The sequence below is a fragment of the Triturus cristatus genome, chromosome 8 (genome assembly GCF_964204655.1).
Source record: "Triturus cristatus chromosome 8, aTriCri1.1, whole genome shotgun sequence".
NCBI classification, from domain to species: Eukaryota; Metazoa; Chordata; class Amphibia; order Caudata; family Salamandridae; genus Triturus; species Triturus cristatus.
The window spans coordinates 376,178,969-376,195,704 of NC_140591.1; positions in this window are offsets into that span (position 1 = coordinate 376,178,969).

Below are 16,736 nucleotides of genomic sequence, written 5' to 3' on the forward strand. Positions count from 1 at the left end.
TACTGAACCGGCTGTTGTAGTGTAACAGGGCTTAGCACACCCTGACTACAACTCCTAGCAAGGGATCAGTAGGTAAACACATAGTGTAGGTAGGTGCAACACTTACACCGCACTAGACAAGCATGTCGGTCCACGGAGAGTCCTCGCAGACTCCCTTAGTGGTCAGTGACCCTCCACAGGTCGTGTCACGATATGCAACCCTTAGCTTCAAGGAGATGCGACAACTATGTGCCTCCAGGAAGCTAAACCAGGGTTCTAACCCTACCATCGCAATTCTGATAGGTCTCTTAGAGGCGTACGATGCTAGGAGGTCCTCTAACACAGGTCCCCCCAGTGCAGATGGGAACATGCCTCCCTTAGAGGGAACCCTCGGTGACCCCGACCTCGACCTCCACACAGAGGAGGAGGACGAGGACGAGTTATCGGGAGACGAGGCAGACAAAGGTCCAGCGGTAGTCGGCAGGCTTACAAGGACCAACTTAAGCAGGCATGAGAATGGAACTGGGGGAGCCCCGGGCCCACGCTCAAGCAGGCTTAACCTTGGGAACGGACGAGCTAGGTCTCTCTCCAGAGGCTCCGGCAGATCGGTTCATACACATGTCTCTCAGGCATCCTCGCAGAGAGGAATGACTTCCCCTCAGAGGAGGGAGCATGAAGCGAAGATGCGGGAAGTCAATCTGAGGATCGAGCGGGAAGAACTTGCCCTCGCCAAAGAAAGACTTGCCCTGGCCCGAGAGCAGAAATTAAGTGGGTTAGATCCCACTGGTGGCAGCAGTCTCAATAGAGAGAAAGACAGGGGGATAGACACTAGACACCTGAGTAAAATAGTGCCCCCCTTTAAACAAGGGGACGACATCCACAAGTGGATAACTGCTTTGGAGAGGGCCTGCACTGTCCAGTGCGTCCCCCCAAGTCAGTGGGCAGCTATACTGTGGCTTTCCTTTGAAGGTAAAGGAAGGGACAAGCTCCTCACTACTAGAGCTGAGGATGCTAACAACTACCAAGTCCTGAAGAACACACTGATTGATGGGTTCGGCTTAACCACGGAACAGTACCGGGTGCTGTTCCGGGACACCCAGAAAATTCAGTCTCAGGATTGGACTGACTTTGTTGATTGTGCCACTAAGGCTTTGGAAGGCTGGTTGCTGGGTAGCAAGGTTACTGATTACACAGGATTGTACAATCTTATCATGCGAGAACAGATTTTAAACAACTGTCAGAACCAATTGTTGCATCAGCACCTTGTCGACTCGGATCTGACCTCTCCCCAAGAATTGGGAAAGAAGGCAGACAGATGGGTCAGAACAAGGGTCAAGCAGAACCAGAATCAGAACCAGGGTGGTCAGAAGAAAGCAGACCAAAAGGGTAACAAGAACGAACAAAATGACCAGAAGTCTTCGACAGGTCCCCAACAAACCAAAGAGGGTGGGGGTCAGGCTTCACAGAAGAAGAAGACTCAAGAAGGCCAGTCAAAAAGGTGGTGCCAGTACTGTAAAAGTAAGACTCACTGGTTTAGTGAGTGCACCAAGAAAGGAGGGCAAACTCCTACCACTGCAGCCCCTAAGGCACCTGCGCCCCCTAGTACAGTCAGCAGTGGTAGTGCGCCTCCCAAGGCATTAGTTGGGTTAACCTTGGGAACCGAGGGGAGTGACGACTTAGTCGGCACGCTCACTCAGGCCGTCCTTGTCTGTACAGGGGATATGGATATGTCCCCTGATGCCAGTCCCAATACTTTGGGCAAATACAGACAAACACCTTTGATCAATGGAAAAGTGGCTCAGGCCTACAGGGACACGTGTGCCAGTGTCACCATGGTGACGCCTAACTTCGTGGACCCTGGACAGATCATGCTAGGTACCAGTTACCTAGTGACCAATGCCAGCAACGTCACTACCAATCACAGTATGGCAGTTGTTGATTTCTCCTGGGGAGGGGTAAGTGGCCCGAAAAAGGTTGTGGTTAGTTCAGACCTCCCCGTAGAATGTCTGTTGGGCAATGATTTGGAAACGTCACAATGGTCAGAAGTGGAGCAGAGGACTCACATGGAGATGTTAGGCTTGCCAGCACATGTCCTTGCTGTGACCAGGTCACAGGCCAAAAGATGCCCCACTGAACAGGTGCTGGATCCTGGAAGAACGGACCAGACACCTTCCAAGAAAAGGAGCAGTAAGGGTAAGGCTTCGCCTTCCCCCTTGCCCCAGGTCGTGGATCAAGTCTCCGAGGAGGCTGACCTTAAGGAACTGAGGGAAACTGAGCCGCAAGAGCTTGAACCTGGTCAGGTTGAGTTTCTGGGCTCAGGGGGACCCTCCAGGGAAGACCTGGGGAAGGCACAGTTAGACTGCCCCTCACTTGAACCCCTCAGACAGCAGGCTGCTGCTGAGGCTGCAGGGAACGCCACAGGTACCCACAAAGTGTACTGGGATGATGGACTCCTGTACTCTGAGGCAAGAGACCCCAAACCTGGTGCGACCAGGAGGCTGGTCATCCCCTTGTCTCTGAGAGGTTTCCTTCTCACCTTGGCCCACGAGATTCCCCTTGCAGGTCACTTAGGCCAGAATAAGACTTGGGACAGAATTGTCCCACACTTTCACTGGCCCCACATGTCCGAGGATACGAAGGAGTTTTGCCGCTCCTGTGTCACTTGCCAAGCCAGTGGTAAGTCAGGTGGCACGACAAAGGCCCCCCTGATACCACTACCAGTGGTGGGGGTACCCTTCGAGCGAGTGGGGATCGACATTGTCGGACCAATGGAACCCCAGACAGCCTCAGGGCACAAGTTTATACTGGTGGTGGTGGACCACGCCACCAGGTATCCTGAAGCTATTCCCCTTAGGACCACTACAGCACCTGTGGTGGCACGGGCCCTACTTGGAGTGTTCTCCAGAGTGGGCTTCCCTAAGGAGGTCGTCTCAGACAGAGGTGCAAACTTCATGTCGGGATATCTGACTGCTATGTGGAAGGAATGTGGTGTCAACTACAAGTTCACCACACCCTATCACCCACAATGCAATGGGCTGGTTGAGAGATTCAACCGGACCCTAAAAGGGATGATTCACGGACTACCTGAAAAGCTTCGGCGGAGATGGGATGTCCTGATACCCTGCCTCTTGTTCGCCTACAGAGAGGTCCCGCAGAAGGGGGTTGGCTACAGCCCTTTCGAGCTTCTGTTCGGACATCCTGTAAGGGGACCCCTTTGTTTGGTAAAGGAAGGATGGGAGAGACCTCTCAGGAAGCCGGCATCAAACATTGTGGACTATGTGCTCGGTCTCCGCTCGCGGATGGCGGAGTACATGGAAAAGGCGTCTAAAAACCTTGAGGCGAGCCAAGAATTACAGAAAGCTTGGCACGACCAAAAGGCTGTCCTGACTGTGTACCAGCCTGGACAGAAGGTGTGGGTGCTGGAGCCAGTGGCCCCAGCAGCACTCAAAGACAAATGGTCTGGGCCCCACACGATCATTGAGCAAAAGGGAGAGGTCACCTACCTGGTAGACCTGGGAACTCCCCGGAGCCCCCACAGGGTGCTCCATGTAAACCGGCTCAAGGCATATGTCGACCGGGAGGGCATGGGCTTGCTCATGGCCACAGATGAGGGACAGGAGGAGGAGAGTGACCCTCTCCCGGACCTGCTCTCTCAGAACCCTGACGATGGATCAGTAGATGGTGTTGTCTTTTGTGGCAGCCTCTCTGGACATCAACAAAAGGATTGCAAACAGGTTCTTCAATCCTTTCGACATATGTTCTCTCTGACACCCAGTCAGACCAATTGGTGTACCCACGAGGTCGACACTGGGGACAGTCTACCCGTAAAGAGTAAAATCTATCGGCAACCTGATCACGTCAGAGACTGCATCAAGACAGAGGTGCAGAAAATGTTGGAGCTGGGAGTCATTGAACCCTCGGACAGCCCCTGGGCTAGTCCCGTAGTGCTCGTGCCGAAACCTCACACCCAGGGCGGTAAGAAAGAGATGAGGTTCTGCGTGGACTACAGAGGTCTCAATGCAGTCACTAAGACTGACGCCCACCCGATACCAAGAGCAGACGAACTTATCGACCGGTTGGCCTCGGCCAACTACTTAAGTACGTTTGACCTGACAGCTGGGTATTGGCAAATCAGGTTAGCTGAGGAGGCCAAGCCCAAAACAGCATTTTCTACCCCGGGTGGGCATTATCAGTTCGTGGTAATGCCCTTTGGTTTGAAAAATGCACCTGCCACCTTCCAAAGGCTGGTGAATCAAGTTCTCACTGGGTTGGACGACTTCTGTGCGGCGTATCTGGACGATATCGCTGTCTTTAGCTCCACCTGGGAGGATCACCTGGTCCACCTGAGGAAAGTGTTAGAGGCCCTGCAGAAGGCAGGCCTCACTATCAAGGCCACCAAGTGCCAGATAGGGCAGACACAGGTTGTATACCTGGGCCACCTTGTAGGAGGGGGTCAGGTTCAACCGTTGGAGAGCAAAATACAGGCCATACAGGACTGGGCTCCTCCAACCACCCAGACTCAGGTTCGAGCTTTCTTGGGCCTGACTGGTTATTACCGGAAATTTGTCAGAAATTATGGATCCATTGTGACCCCGCTAAACGACCTGACAAGTAAAAAGATGCCAAAAAAAGTTCAGTGGACAGCAAGCTGTCAGAAGGCATTCGATGACCTAAAGCAGGCCATGTGCACAGCACCTATCCTAAAGAGTCCAGACTACTCCAAACCATTCATTGTCCAAACCGACGCTTCGGAGCTGGGTGTGGGAGCTGTTCTATCGCAACTGAATTTTGATGGTCATGACCAGCCCATAGCTTTTATTAGCAGGAGGCTGACCCCCAGAGAGAAGAATTGGTCAGCTATTGAGAGGGAGGCCTTTGCTGTGGTTTGGGCCCTGAAGAAGTTGAGGCCATACTTGTTTGGCACTCACTTCAAGATTCAGACCGACCATAAGCCCCTCTTGTGGCTAAATCAAATGAAGGGTGAAAACCCCAAACTACTTAGGTGGTCCATTTCCCTACAGGGGATGGACTTCACAGTGGAGCATAGACCTGGCACTGATCATGGCAATGCAGATGGGCTCTCCAGGTATTTCCACTTAGAGCAAGAAGACTCACCTGGTCAAGGTTAGCTTATTGTCCCAAAGTTTGGGGGGGGGTCATGTAGGAGAGTAGGGTCTGCAATCCTATGATCACCCAGATTTTTTGCTTTTGCTTCATTGGTTTACGACTTTCTCCGGCTGTGGGCCTGCCAATCAGACCCACAGCCTAGCTGTTCTCTCTCGAAATTAACACACATGTACGTTAGGTGCATCCACTAATTGGAACTAGGGCCGCCTTGTCAGTCCCTGTCTCAGCATACCACAGGTATCCAGGGCATCGGTGTACCCAGGGCCTACCAGGGGCTGCAGCATGTATTATGCCACTCCTGGAATGGCCGCCCAAATCTGACACAACTGGCTGCACGACAGCTGGGGCCACGTGGTGTAATCACCCGTTGCTGTAGGTGTAGTATTCCTACACCTAACCCTAAAATGGACACATGGATTCCTATCAGTCACTCCTATGGCAGGCCTTATCAATCCTGAAGGCAGAGTGCGGGGAGTCATGGGGGATGGTGCTCTGGCGCGAGCCGAGCCCGTCGACGGCTTGCGGGACCAAGTCCTAATAGCCGTTCCATGGTGACGCGGGCCAACTATTTGCTAACTTTGGCATCGCATCACCTACACATGTCGCGTAAGGTGTCATACGAATTGGAATACGAACCCCTCGCTAGTTCTGGCGACGGGGTTAGCATTCCCCCCTTCTAGAGGGGCACGACATGGAAGTAACACTGAACCCCGGTTAAAGTTGACTCAAGCCTCAGCATCACAAAATGGATGCTGCCACCAGACACAAGTCTGACCTCCTGCTGCTGGGGGACCTTCCAGCGAAGGGAGTTTGGACAAAGGGTTTCCTGTCAAGGGCGGTGTTAGCACCGTCCCAGACAGGGTTGTGTATCCCAGGTAGGCAGGGCTGAAAGGAAGGTGACTGCCAGTGGCACCCCGGTGCTCACTGTGCATAGCCCGGCTCAAACCAGTTTCGGGGGCACACCAGCCCCTGAGCTGGCGCGAAGCCGGACAAAGGATAGGGGTGTAACCACCCCCCTCCTGGCTCCACCCATAGGTAGAACCTAGTCACGGGCCAACCCCTTTTTCTTAGAATAAAGGTAGGAGCGAGTCCCCTTCCCAATTTGGATAAACAGATAATCGGGTAACTCCGAATCACGAACCACTTTCCCCGAAAGGAACTCTTGACTATTTCTGAAGACTCTCCCTTGTGGCTAAGGAGTAGCCACCCTGCACCAGCAGGCACCAACTAAGCGCTTGCGGTTTGCTGTAAGTCTCTCCTACGGATCAAGACTGCCCAGCTCGACGAGACCCGGGTACCCTGCCATCTCTGACCTTTTACCTGCCTCATCAGCCCAGCTGAGAGCCGTAGGTGTGACGAGACCTGCGGGACCGGCTATCTTCAGAACCTGCACGACGCTTATCTAGCACGCCCACCGAGGGACCCTCGAGTGAGTGCACCTAGGGTTTGAGAAGCCCTAAACCCTGAGCAGCTCCAGCATCGAAGTCTGTCTCCCCAGCATCCGCGAGATCTGCGTGGGGGGCCCTTCCGCTCCTTGCTGTTCACCGCGTTGTCCGACCACTTGCCGTCCGGCTTGTGGCCCTCTTCACGACGCTCCAAGATTATTTTTCATCACTAGTCTGGTTGCTCCAGACTGGCACTTGCTCCCCTTCAACAGAGGAGTACCCCGGACCCTCCTGGTCCACTCCCGACGCCATCTTGACTCCCCCGCTTGGGTGGCCACTGCCAAGATCCGCTGCCCCTTCCTGGGCCCAGCATCATCGACAGCAGACACCTTCGTGGGACAGCTCGCCCTCCATCCTGGTCGCCGCCGCGCCTCCTGGTCCGAGGAACAGCCGAGTCCGACGGCACCCACTCACCTGGTCGAGGTGACTTCAGCCGGTACCCTCCTGGTACCCACACGATCGCTGGCTAGCGGTTGAGAACTGAGTCCCCTCTGCTTTCAGGTTTTCCTTCATCACCGATCCAGGCTTGGATCGCTCTGAACATCGTCACTGGTCGCCTGCCAGCAACTTCTTCTTTCAGGCTCCTGAGACTACACGAGGACTCCCGACATCTTGACGAACTTCACGCAGCCGCAGCCTCCGGGCTAGGTAAATCGAGCATCTCGGTGCTCCATCGCAGGTTCGCTCTACAAGTGTCCAGTTCCTTTTTCGTTTAGTCCCACTGATCGGAACCCTCCGGAATCAGTACCTCCAGACTCTAACCATTCGCATTTCACTGTTAGTGTAGATGGTTTCTCGTGCCCCTCGGGCATTTGTGTAAATTGTGCAACTGAAGTATTTTCCTAAGAGTTTTGTAGTGTGCGTAGCTCCCTGACTCATAAAGAGCCAGGGTAGTCTTGTTATAAATAAATACCCTTTTATTTTCATAACAACTTGTGTGGTGTCCTTTCACTTGGTGTTCAAGGGGTATATGTGATGGTAAACCGCTGGCTTAACACGCCCTCTAGAGTTTAGCCTAAGACTGCTCGTATCCACGCTACTAGGATAGCTGGTCTAAAAGGTTGACTTACAACCAATCATCAATAAGGGTCGTTTGGAATGATACACAGTGATCACTAGAATAGTGAGCACTACATATCAGGCCAACTTCTCACAGCATCTATATAGGTCCTGTGACATCATTCCAGCGCCAGTGGCTGCGGAGCCGATGGACGGCACCTTCTGACGCACAGGGGTACTGCTAACGAAAAATCCCCAGATCCAGACTAAAGCCTGGGGGAAATTCTAAGGTAAGGAATCCACAACTAATATATATCTCTAACAGATACATAATTACCAAAGGTAAGTAATTTGTTCATCAGGTATTGATGGGCATTCCTATTCTAACTGGCGTTCGACTTGAATTAATAAGCCGATATTGCAAGTATCCCTGAAGAGGAAAAAAGTAGTTTTGGAATTGAAAAACTTCAACTCCTTGGAAGATCAAAAAGAGTAATCACCCACAAACAAATAAGAGCACAGCAACAGAAAAAGAGGTAGATATTGTGTCCTACTAAGGCACTCAGAACTGAAAAATAACTCTAAAAATAGATACTGTTATGGCATTGTAACTATGCAAGGAGCACTTCCCCTTTTCAACATTTCTGATAGACTTCATCAATGATGAGCATAATAAAATGTGTTAATTAGGTCTTGGGGAGAGATAAATGGGGTGATGGAGGAGGCTGACCAGAAAGGCAGTTTCACCTTCACACTTGAGGTTTTTAGGCTCCCCATCCTCTAAAGGTCGTGCTGCAAACATTTTGGCAATAGTGAATTTCAATATTTTTGACACACATTTGTGACTACCTCTAAAGTCTCTTGCATATTTTGGCTTTTATGCTTAAAATATTATGTCAAATCTCAAATGGGATTTTTTTGTAAGAAAAAAGAAAAATTGAATATTGCCTTTGGTGAATTTTTATAATATATTCCTGTACCCTGAATTCTTATTTAACATGGATGTTCTGTTTAATATCTTTTTCCCTTTATGGGCCTGATTCACAAAGGGAAACCTACACTTTTCTGTACTTTTGCGATTGTTTGGCTTTCCCAAATGTATTTTACAAGTAGTATCTTTACGACTGCGGAGTCTCTGAACATAAAAAGATAGGACTGCCCACACAAGTGTAAGTTTACCTTTGTGAATCAAGCCCAAGATATCCAGTGTGAGAAATTGAAAAGCCCTTCTGTAAATCAGTTTTGCCTGGGGTTGGAAAAAAAGTTACTTATATCTGTGATTATCATAGTTACATAATTTCATGATTTAAACTTTATAAATACATTCCTGATGAATGTCATATGGTTGCACACACCAATGGTATAAAACTTTGGGTTAGAACATTGTAGTTAAGTATAACTTTTCCATGTCAGGGAGCAGTATCACACGAGCAGGAGCATGTTAAGTTGGCTGCAATATTTACATATATGTTAAAGTTGTGTTTGTTCATTTTCAATCTCTCAACAGACATGAATCTTATTCTAGACCCACTCGTCTGGCGATGTGGTGTGAGGACAAAAGGTAAGCTTGTTCTCAAATATGCCCATGATCTTTCTGAAGATTAATTCTTGTCCATGTTCAACATGTAAGCCTTGAATGTGAGAGATTATGTAGCACTCGTTTTGCTATCCGTGGCACAGCAAACCCCTCTATTCAGCTTTGTAGAGTGGAAGAATAGAGGGACGAGAAAGAAAGGATTGACCTATTGTTTCTCAGCTCAATACTGGGTGTGTATGCTTGCCAGTGATAACAGATGAACCACCACTCCCCTGTAATAAACAAGCATGTGAGTGTGATAGCACTTGGAAAAAACAGTTGGGATGTACTCCATGCTTCTACAGGGGAGACTGAGATGAAGTAGCTCATGTCCACTCCTGCTTGGCTTATTGGTTTCAGACAAGGGCACACATTCTCCCTGTCATGGCATGGCTGATGTTTATGAACCATCCCAATGTAGTCTTATTTTAATGTATTGTTATTTCAGTGTTTTCATTCTACTGGAGCATATACACCAATTTTAAAAAATGCAGCGGAGTGCATGTGCACTCTTCCCCTGAGCAGTAGCCATCACTACACTCTACCTCAGCTTCATTCATTTTCAGTCCCTTTGCAAATTAGTGAGTTAGTCCCTGCTTTCTCTTGTTCTGATTTCTCTTTACAACGTAATTTCTATTTCAGTCTCTAGTTTTATTACACTGTGATCTGGTGGTGATGTTGACAGGCGTTGCATTCTGTACCAATGTCCCTGTGACCAGACTCACGATTGTAACCCCTTGCTGCTCATTGACTCAAAGTGCTCAGATCCAGTCAGCACAATAACAGCTAGAAATACATATTTGAATCTAAAATTGCCATAATGCTAGATTACATTGTTTTTAGATCCTAACAGCAGGTAAGAAGCCTCTTTTCTGAAAGATTACACACTATGTGAACATTTCGTCAGTGGTTAGTGAAGGGCTTCTGAAGTAGCATAGTGTAACTAGTTTGAGATGTAGGGCCTGGATGCATCACATATTCTGACCCTGACCTCTGAGAAGAACCTGCGAGTTCCACAAGATACTACTTAAGGCCCGAATACGATCTCGCTGGAAAAGCCCTATGGTCGACTCAGGCCCGTAGAGCTTTCCAAACGACTCGGGCTCCATGGCTACGAGTGACCGAGTACAATGGAATTGCGCGCTGATGGACTCTGGTCTTTTGGAGACCCGTTGAAGTCTATGGGAGCCTATTGTACATCGTGTACTTAGGTTACCATAGAGAAAAAAGGCAGGTCACGGAAAAGGGCTCCCCCTGTCGTGGGGACGCCTCAGTGCCCCCCCCCCACTGTGCATGCATGTGTTGGGAGGATCCCTGGGTCCCCCCAGTGACTGATTCATAGGGCTACGGGGGAAGGGCCATTACAGCCCCCCCAAAGTACTTCTGCTGCAACAGCGACGTCTGGTAAGGAGCGAGTCTATCTAACTGACAGACGCACACATCGTACTTGCTTGCTCGGAAATCGGCCCCATTGCGCAGCGCGAGTCAGCCATGTTAGAGTCGTCCGGAAGGCATCGCTGACAGGTACGAGTCATTTGAAGAGCAAGGCTATATATGCATCGTACTTCAGAAAATGGGGCAGCGAGTCGGGCTCACTCTTGACGGATGTGGTCCGTAGCCCTTCCAAGCGAGATCATAATCTGGCCCTTAGTGCTCAACATCAACCAAAAAAGTTGTCATACTGACCTCAGTGATAAGTCACTTTAAATTAATTTTCACCTAGCTAAAGGTCTGAGGTATGGTGGATGGCAGGGGCAGTATTCCCCTTGTTCAAATCAAATCATCAAGCTATCTTACTCTGTTGTGATTGCTATCACATGTGATCCAACCTCGTCACCAAGGCCTTTGTTCTGCAGATGTAGATCTACAGGGGCTCCTTTAAAAAGCCCTTTGCGCCCCTGGAAAGTCACATTTTGTGACGTTCCAGTGGCGCACAGTGCTTACCCATATCTACAAGGCCATGTAAATCTACCCTCCTTGGCTTTTCTCGGCTTTGTTGATATGGAGTAAGGCAAAGCAGCATAGGTTGCACTGTTGCCTCATGGAGAGGCATGCCATGGGCGTTGCTGTAGCATTTAACACAGTCATAGATTTACAACAAGCTGTAAACCTGATAATGCCTCAAAAGTCTACGCCTCTGCATGTTGGGGTGGGTCAACGAGGAGAAATAACATAGAAAGAGGAAGATGCCTTCATTTAATCTTTTTATGCAGGAAGGTGTTCCTTCCTGCACAAAAACAATCATTTGTACAACGCTGAGACCCTTGCACCATGGTGCAAGGGTGCTTGAGTCGGTGTAAGGGAGCCTTTTGAGAAGATAACAGGGATGCACTGTATCTTATAGATACAGCACATTCCTGCCCTTTTCTTTTGATGCAGCGCAGTAGGAAGGCTTGCAGTGCTGCCCTACACCAAAGGTTTGTAAGTGAGACCTACAGTACTTACTATTTGAACTATATCCATGCACTGGCTAGTCAATAATAGTGAAGCTATGTACATTCACTGATAACAGACTTTTAAAAACATTTTTTCTATCCTGCTTGGCATAGTATTCCAGTATTATTCCACGATGGCCGGGATCAGCAATTTATTTGAACCAGTGGAATATGACCATGGCTACTTCTTAACACATATATTACTGGTGAAATTGACTATTGCAGCCTGGAGAGCAGAACTTTAAAATTTGATCCGTGACATATAATTAGTGGTTAAGAGTTCATAGCTTAAATATAAGAATCATTGTAACTGCTGCTCATAGTTATACTATTTTGTAATATATGTAGTCTATAAATACATTCCATGATGGAAATCGAATTTTGGTTGGTTGTAGAAACCAGTGCTGTGGAACTCAGGCTAGAATATTGAAGGGAATTGTAACTTTCTCATGTTGCAGTGCACTATCTTTTAAGGAAAATGTGTGATCAGTGCATCAATGGATGAGCAACAAATGTGCATTACCATTATCACTGCTAATTCTGAATACTGAGGTCGAAGTAGCAAGTCACTGACAAAGATGTCTGCACCTTAATGTGCTCACAGCCTTCTTCCTGTAATCGCTTGACATCCCTCATGGCGGAGGGCCATTGAATTCTGCGGGTGGCAATGAGATGGGCTAGAGACCCAGTGCTCACGAGGAGAGCCAGAACTGAGGCAACAACAGAGCTGTCTGGGCCTAGGATGGCACATAGTCTAGGCCTAAAATGGTGACAGTTATGACGCAGAGGCCCTGATGGATCTGTGAAGGCATTTAGAGCCAGATGTACGACCCTGTTGTGCGTCCGCAAAAAAGGGTAATACCATGTACAAATGCTATTTTGCGAGTCACTGACTCGCAAAATAGCATTTGCGACACTCCCTATTAGAAAGGGTCATCCCTTCCTAACAGCGAGTCAACATGCTATGTATTAATGTTTTGAGGCCGCATGTGCAGCCGCAAAACACTTGCAGTTTATCACGTACGTTAAGTAGGTGTTAACCACTCGCAAAGGGGAAGGGATCCCCAGGGCACCCCTTCCCCTTTGTGAGTATGTGGGAAATTATTTTTTAAGATTCAAGCTAGCGTGGCTGAAGAGGGGTGATGCCCTGAAACCGGTCCCAGGATGCTTGTTTCCGGTCCAGGGAGGACCTGGCTTGGCAGTTTGGGCTGAACTGGTCCCACAAGGAACAGGGTCAAGACTATTTTGCATATGGCTGGGTCCAAACTGGGGTGGTGTGGTGAGCAAAAGAATGATGGATTTAACCCACATCCTGGTGACTGGGGGTGAATGTTTGCATTGTCCAGCATTTCGTCCATCAATTGTGTCTTTTGCATTATTAAAAAAGCAGTCACAGACATGGTGTTCTGCTGACCCCAGCGGGCCACCATCCCTGTGAATCCTAGCCATTCCTGAAGGGGTCGCAAATTGCGCCTGCCTCATTAATATTAATGAGGCATGCAATTTGCAACCCCATTAGAAATTGCAAACAGTGTCTGAGACACTGCTGTGCATTCCAATTAGCGAGTCGCAAATTGAGAGTCGCAAATGCATCCAATTTGCGACTCGCTAATTGGCGGGCGTGCATCTGGCCCTAAGCTCTCTGGAAGTTTCTAAGACATATTCTAGGGGTAGAAAGGATGTCTTTGCTCCTCGCCCATTTGCATTGACCCTGAGAGTCGCTGTGTAATGTGTGGGGTTGACCCAGCAGAACACTGCATATTGGTCAACAACTCCTTCAAAAAGCTGTGAAGAGACAAAAGGCCCTTTTCTAGAAGATGGTTTTCATTCTAAAGTGTGCCAAAGTAGGAGTATTGCACAAGGTGCATGCATTAATGGTACTCCAGAAGCAGGGAGTTTCCACTAGATAGGTGTGATGCCTATGGTGATAAGAGACTTGCTGGCATTCTATTTAAAAAATGGAGTCTCGGAGGTTGAGGCATGATGAAGGCATGAAGATCACACAGAAGGAATGATAATGTGGCAGGTAGTGGGGCTACATTTTAGTGCAGAGGTTGTGAGTGCCTCAGTCTTACCTAAACAAAGTATACGGGGGCACGGCGATGCCACTGACAGGCTCTAGAGATTGGAGGGTGACAAACCAGAGCTTAGAAGGCGCTCCTCCCTCTTTCTTCCCTTCTGGGTAGGGTACAAGGAGGATTGCAAAATCTTTAAATTTATCTATATGTCTAGAGAAGCAGAAAAGCCACTAGCCTCACTGATCACTAAGCACCACAGGGGGAGGGATGCCCACACCAAAACCTAATGAGAGCAGCACAATGGGTGTGAGCAGATCCACTTAAGACTTGAGTAGCAGCCAGTGGTCAGGACAGGACTGTATGCTGCTGCACTCTGAGGAACAAAACATCCCTGAGGAGTCAGCTGGAATGCATGAACTTAGCTGTGCTTACAAACTGCAACAAATACTCAAGGATATCATTAAGTCCAGGCAAGTGCTGTAGGCCAAAATAAAGTTTCAAAAAACTTTGGCATCTTACGTGATGACAACCACCGGACAAGGTTAGGCGAAATGAAGATGACTAGGGAAGGTGCGCCTGTTGGTGAATAATTTGCACAAATAAAAGATGGAGTTCACTTGTATAGTAGAACTTCTGAGCTGGATAGCAGGAGACATAGGTGCAGGAGCTGGCAAAACAATGTGCCAGGTGGCGTGGAGGGGGCTCACATGGTGGCTTATCTGGAGAGGTTGCTGTCCACGGTAGTGGCTCCACATGGCTTGCCATAATTCTTTGAGTTGGAATGAGCACACCGAGTACCTGTGAGGTACCCAGCCCCGGGGGTACATCCCCACCTCTGTGATAATTCACCTTCTTCACTATAAAGAAAGACACTTGATACTCTGGCAAGCTAAAAAAAAATACAACTCAATGGCTATATTTCCTGACTACACTCTACCCAGCATAAAAGTGCATAGTTTCCGGAGGTTAAAAAGGAAATGCAAGGGGCAGGTCCCAAGTACCTGATATTATTTCTGGCCAATCTTATGGTAATTATAGATTAGCACATGCTGTTCTTTGATGACCCCACAAAAGCATGGGAATAGCTGTAGAAAAATAGAGCAGGCATATGAAATTCAATATGGCCGCACCCTCCAAAATGACTGCAAAAAAGAGGACAAGACAATATCAGAAAAAACAAACCATCTAGAAGGCAGACAGAGCAGTTTAGAGCAGCTGCAGTGCAACCATCAAATACCTTCAGACACCTGGTAATGCAAGAAATATGTGAGAACACATCGTATACCACTCAGGAGAGCTTGGACACTACCATAGAGGAGGGTCAGCTCAGCTGACTCCCAGGGCTGCGGATGAGCTTGATATCCACTATTTGGAGGGGTCATGGACAAATAAATAGAGAGTCAGAGTCAAATAAGGATCAGAACAATGAACTTGGCCATGTACTGCTGGGGCCTTGGAGTAAAAAGGGCCAACTTGGGCCTCTAATTGAGAGGAGTGGAGATGAGCGAGAACAGGCTACCACTCCTCAGTACCCCATTAGCCAAAGGAGACATGAGAGCACAAACTATATTCCAGTTAAATTTAGGGTTCACTAGGCTGATCATTGTTACTACTCTGAACAGGAGTGTAGAAGTTGGAGTAAGTTACGTTATGCATGCCCAGTCCAAGCACCTGTTCTGCTTGGGTTTTCAGATCGGGTGGAACCCGCTCTACAGAGCCCTCCTGACCCAAAACAGAACGTTACCCCCTCCCTAGGGCCTTTTTTACACCTAAATAACCACATATATATGTACCACCTAAGGACAGGGAATTCCTATTATATATATATATATCAAGACCTCACCGTCTAGCGATCTCAGCAACCACAGTCTCGCGGCCTTCAGCAGGCCCAGAATCTCCTACCCAGCCGGCAGCAATACACACACAGTCTCGCGGCCTCAGTCAGACCCAGAATCTCCTACCTAGACGGCAGCAATACACACACAGTCTCGCGGCCTCAGTCAGACCCAGAATCTCCTACCTAGACGGCAGCAACACACACAGTCTCGCGGCCTCAGTCAGACCCAGAATCTCCTACCTAGACGGCAGCAATACACACACAGTCTCGCGGCCTCAGTCAGACCCAGAATCTCCTACCTAGACAGCAGCAATACACACACAGTCTCGCGGCCTCAGTCAGACCCAGAATCTCCTACCTAGACGGCAGCAACACACACAGTCTCGCGGCCTCAGTCAGACCCAGAATCTCCTACCTAGACGGCAGCAATACACACACAGTCTCGCGGCCTCAGTCAGACCCAGAATCTCCTACCTAGACGGCAGCAATACACACACAGTCTCGCGGCCTCAGTCAGACCCAGAATCTCCTACCTAGACGGCAGCAACACACACAGTCTCGCGGCCTCAGTCAGACCCAGAATCTCCTACCTAGACGGCAGCAATACACACACAGTCTCGCGGCCTCAGTCAGACCCAGAATCTCCTACCCAGCCGGCAGCAACACACATAGTCTCGCGGCCTCAGTCAGACCCAGAATCTCCTACCTAGACGGCAGCCTTAGCACGAGCTCATCCTATTGTTACCGTAGTACATGACAAGGGAATCGGGATTACCATAGATCAGATCACACAAAGACTACTGGTTGAGCACAACCTGTTCTCTAGTTCGAGGGGCTCGTTTTCCCCCTCATCCAGTTACCACTTACCTGACCAGGATTAACCTCTGTTCAGGTCGAGTTAACTCTGACTAAAAGAATAGGCTATCCTCCTATACAAAAATACACAACACATGCTAACTCACGACAAGCTAAATACTTTATTTAAATGCCACATGCACATTCGCAGAATACATTATATATATATAACCTGCAAGGAAAGTGAAAGGTTAAGTTATACACTTCAAAGGACAAAGGGGTCGACTTCACCTGGATTGTATGTAGCCTGTGCTCAATGGTCATCTAGGTTCCCTTCTCCCTCTGTGCCTCGGCTTCGCCTGGAAGTCACACCTCCGCGGTCGCGGATCTACTCCCTTCTCCCTCTCCGAGTCACTGGAACCTCTTCCTCATCGGCTACTCTCTCCTCTTTAGATTCAAGTTCGTCATCTGTCTTCCCTGGAATAAGTAGTAGCTCTTTCTGCTAACGGCCAGATGCCGCCTATG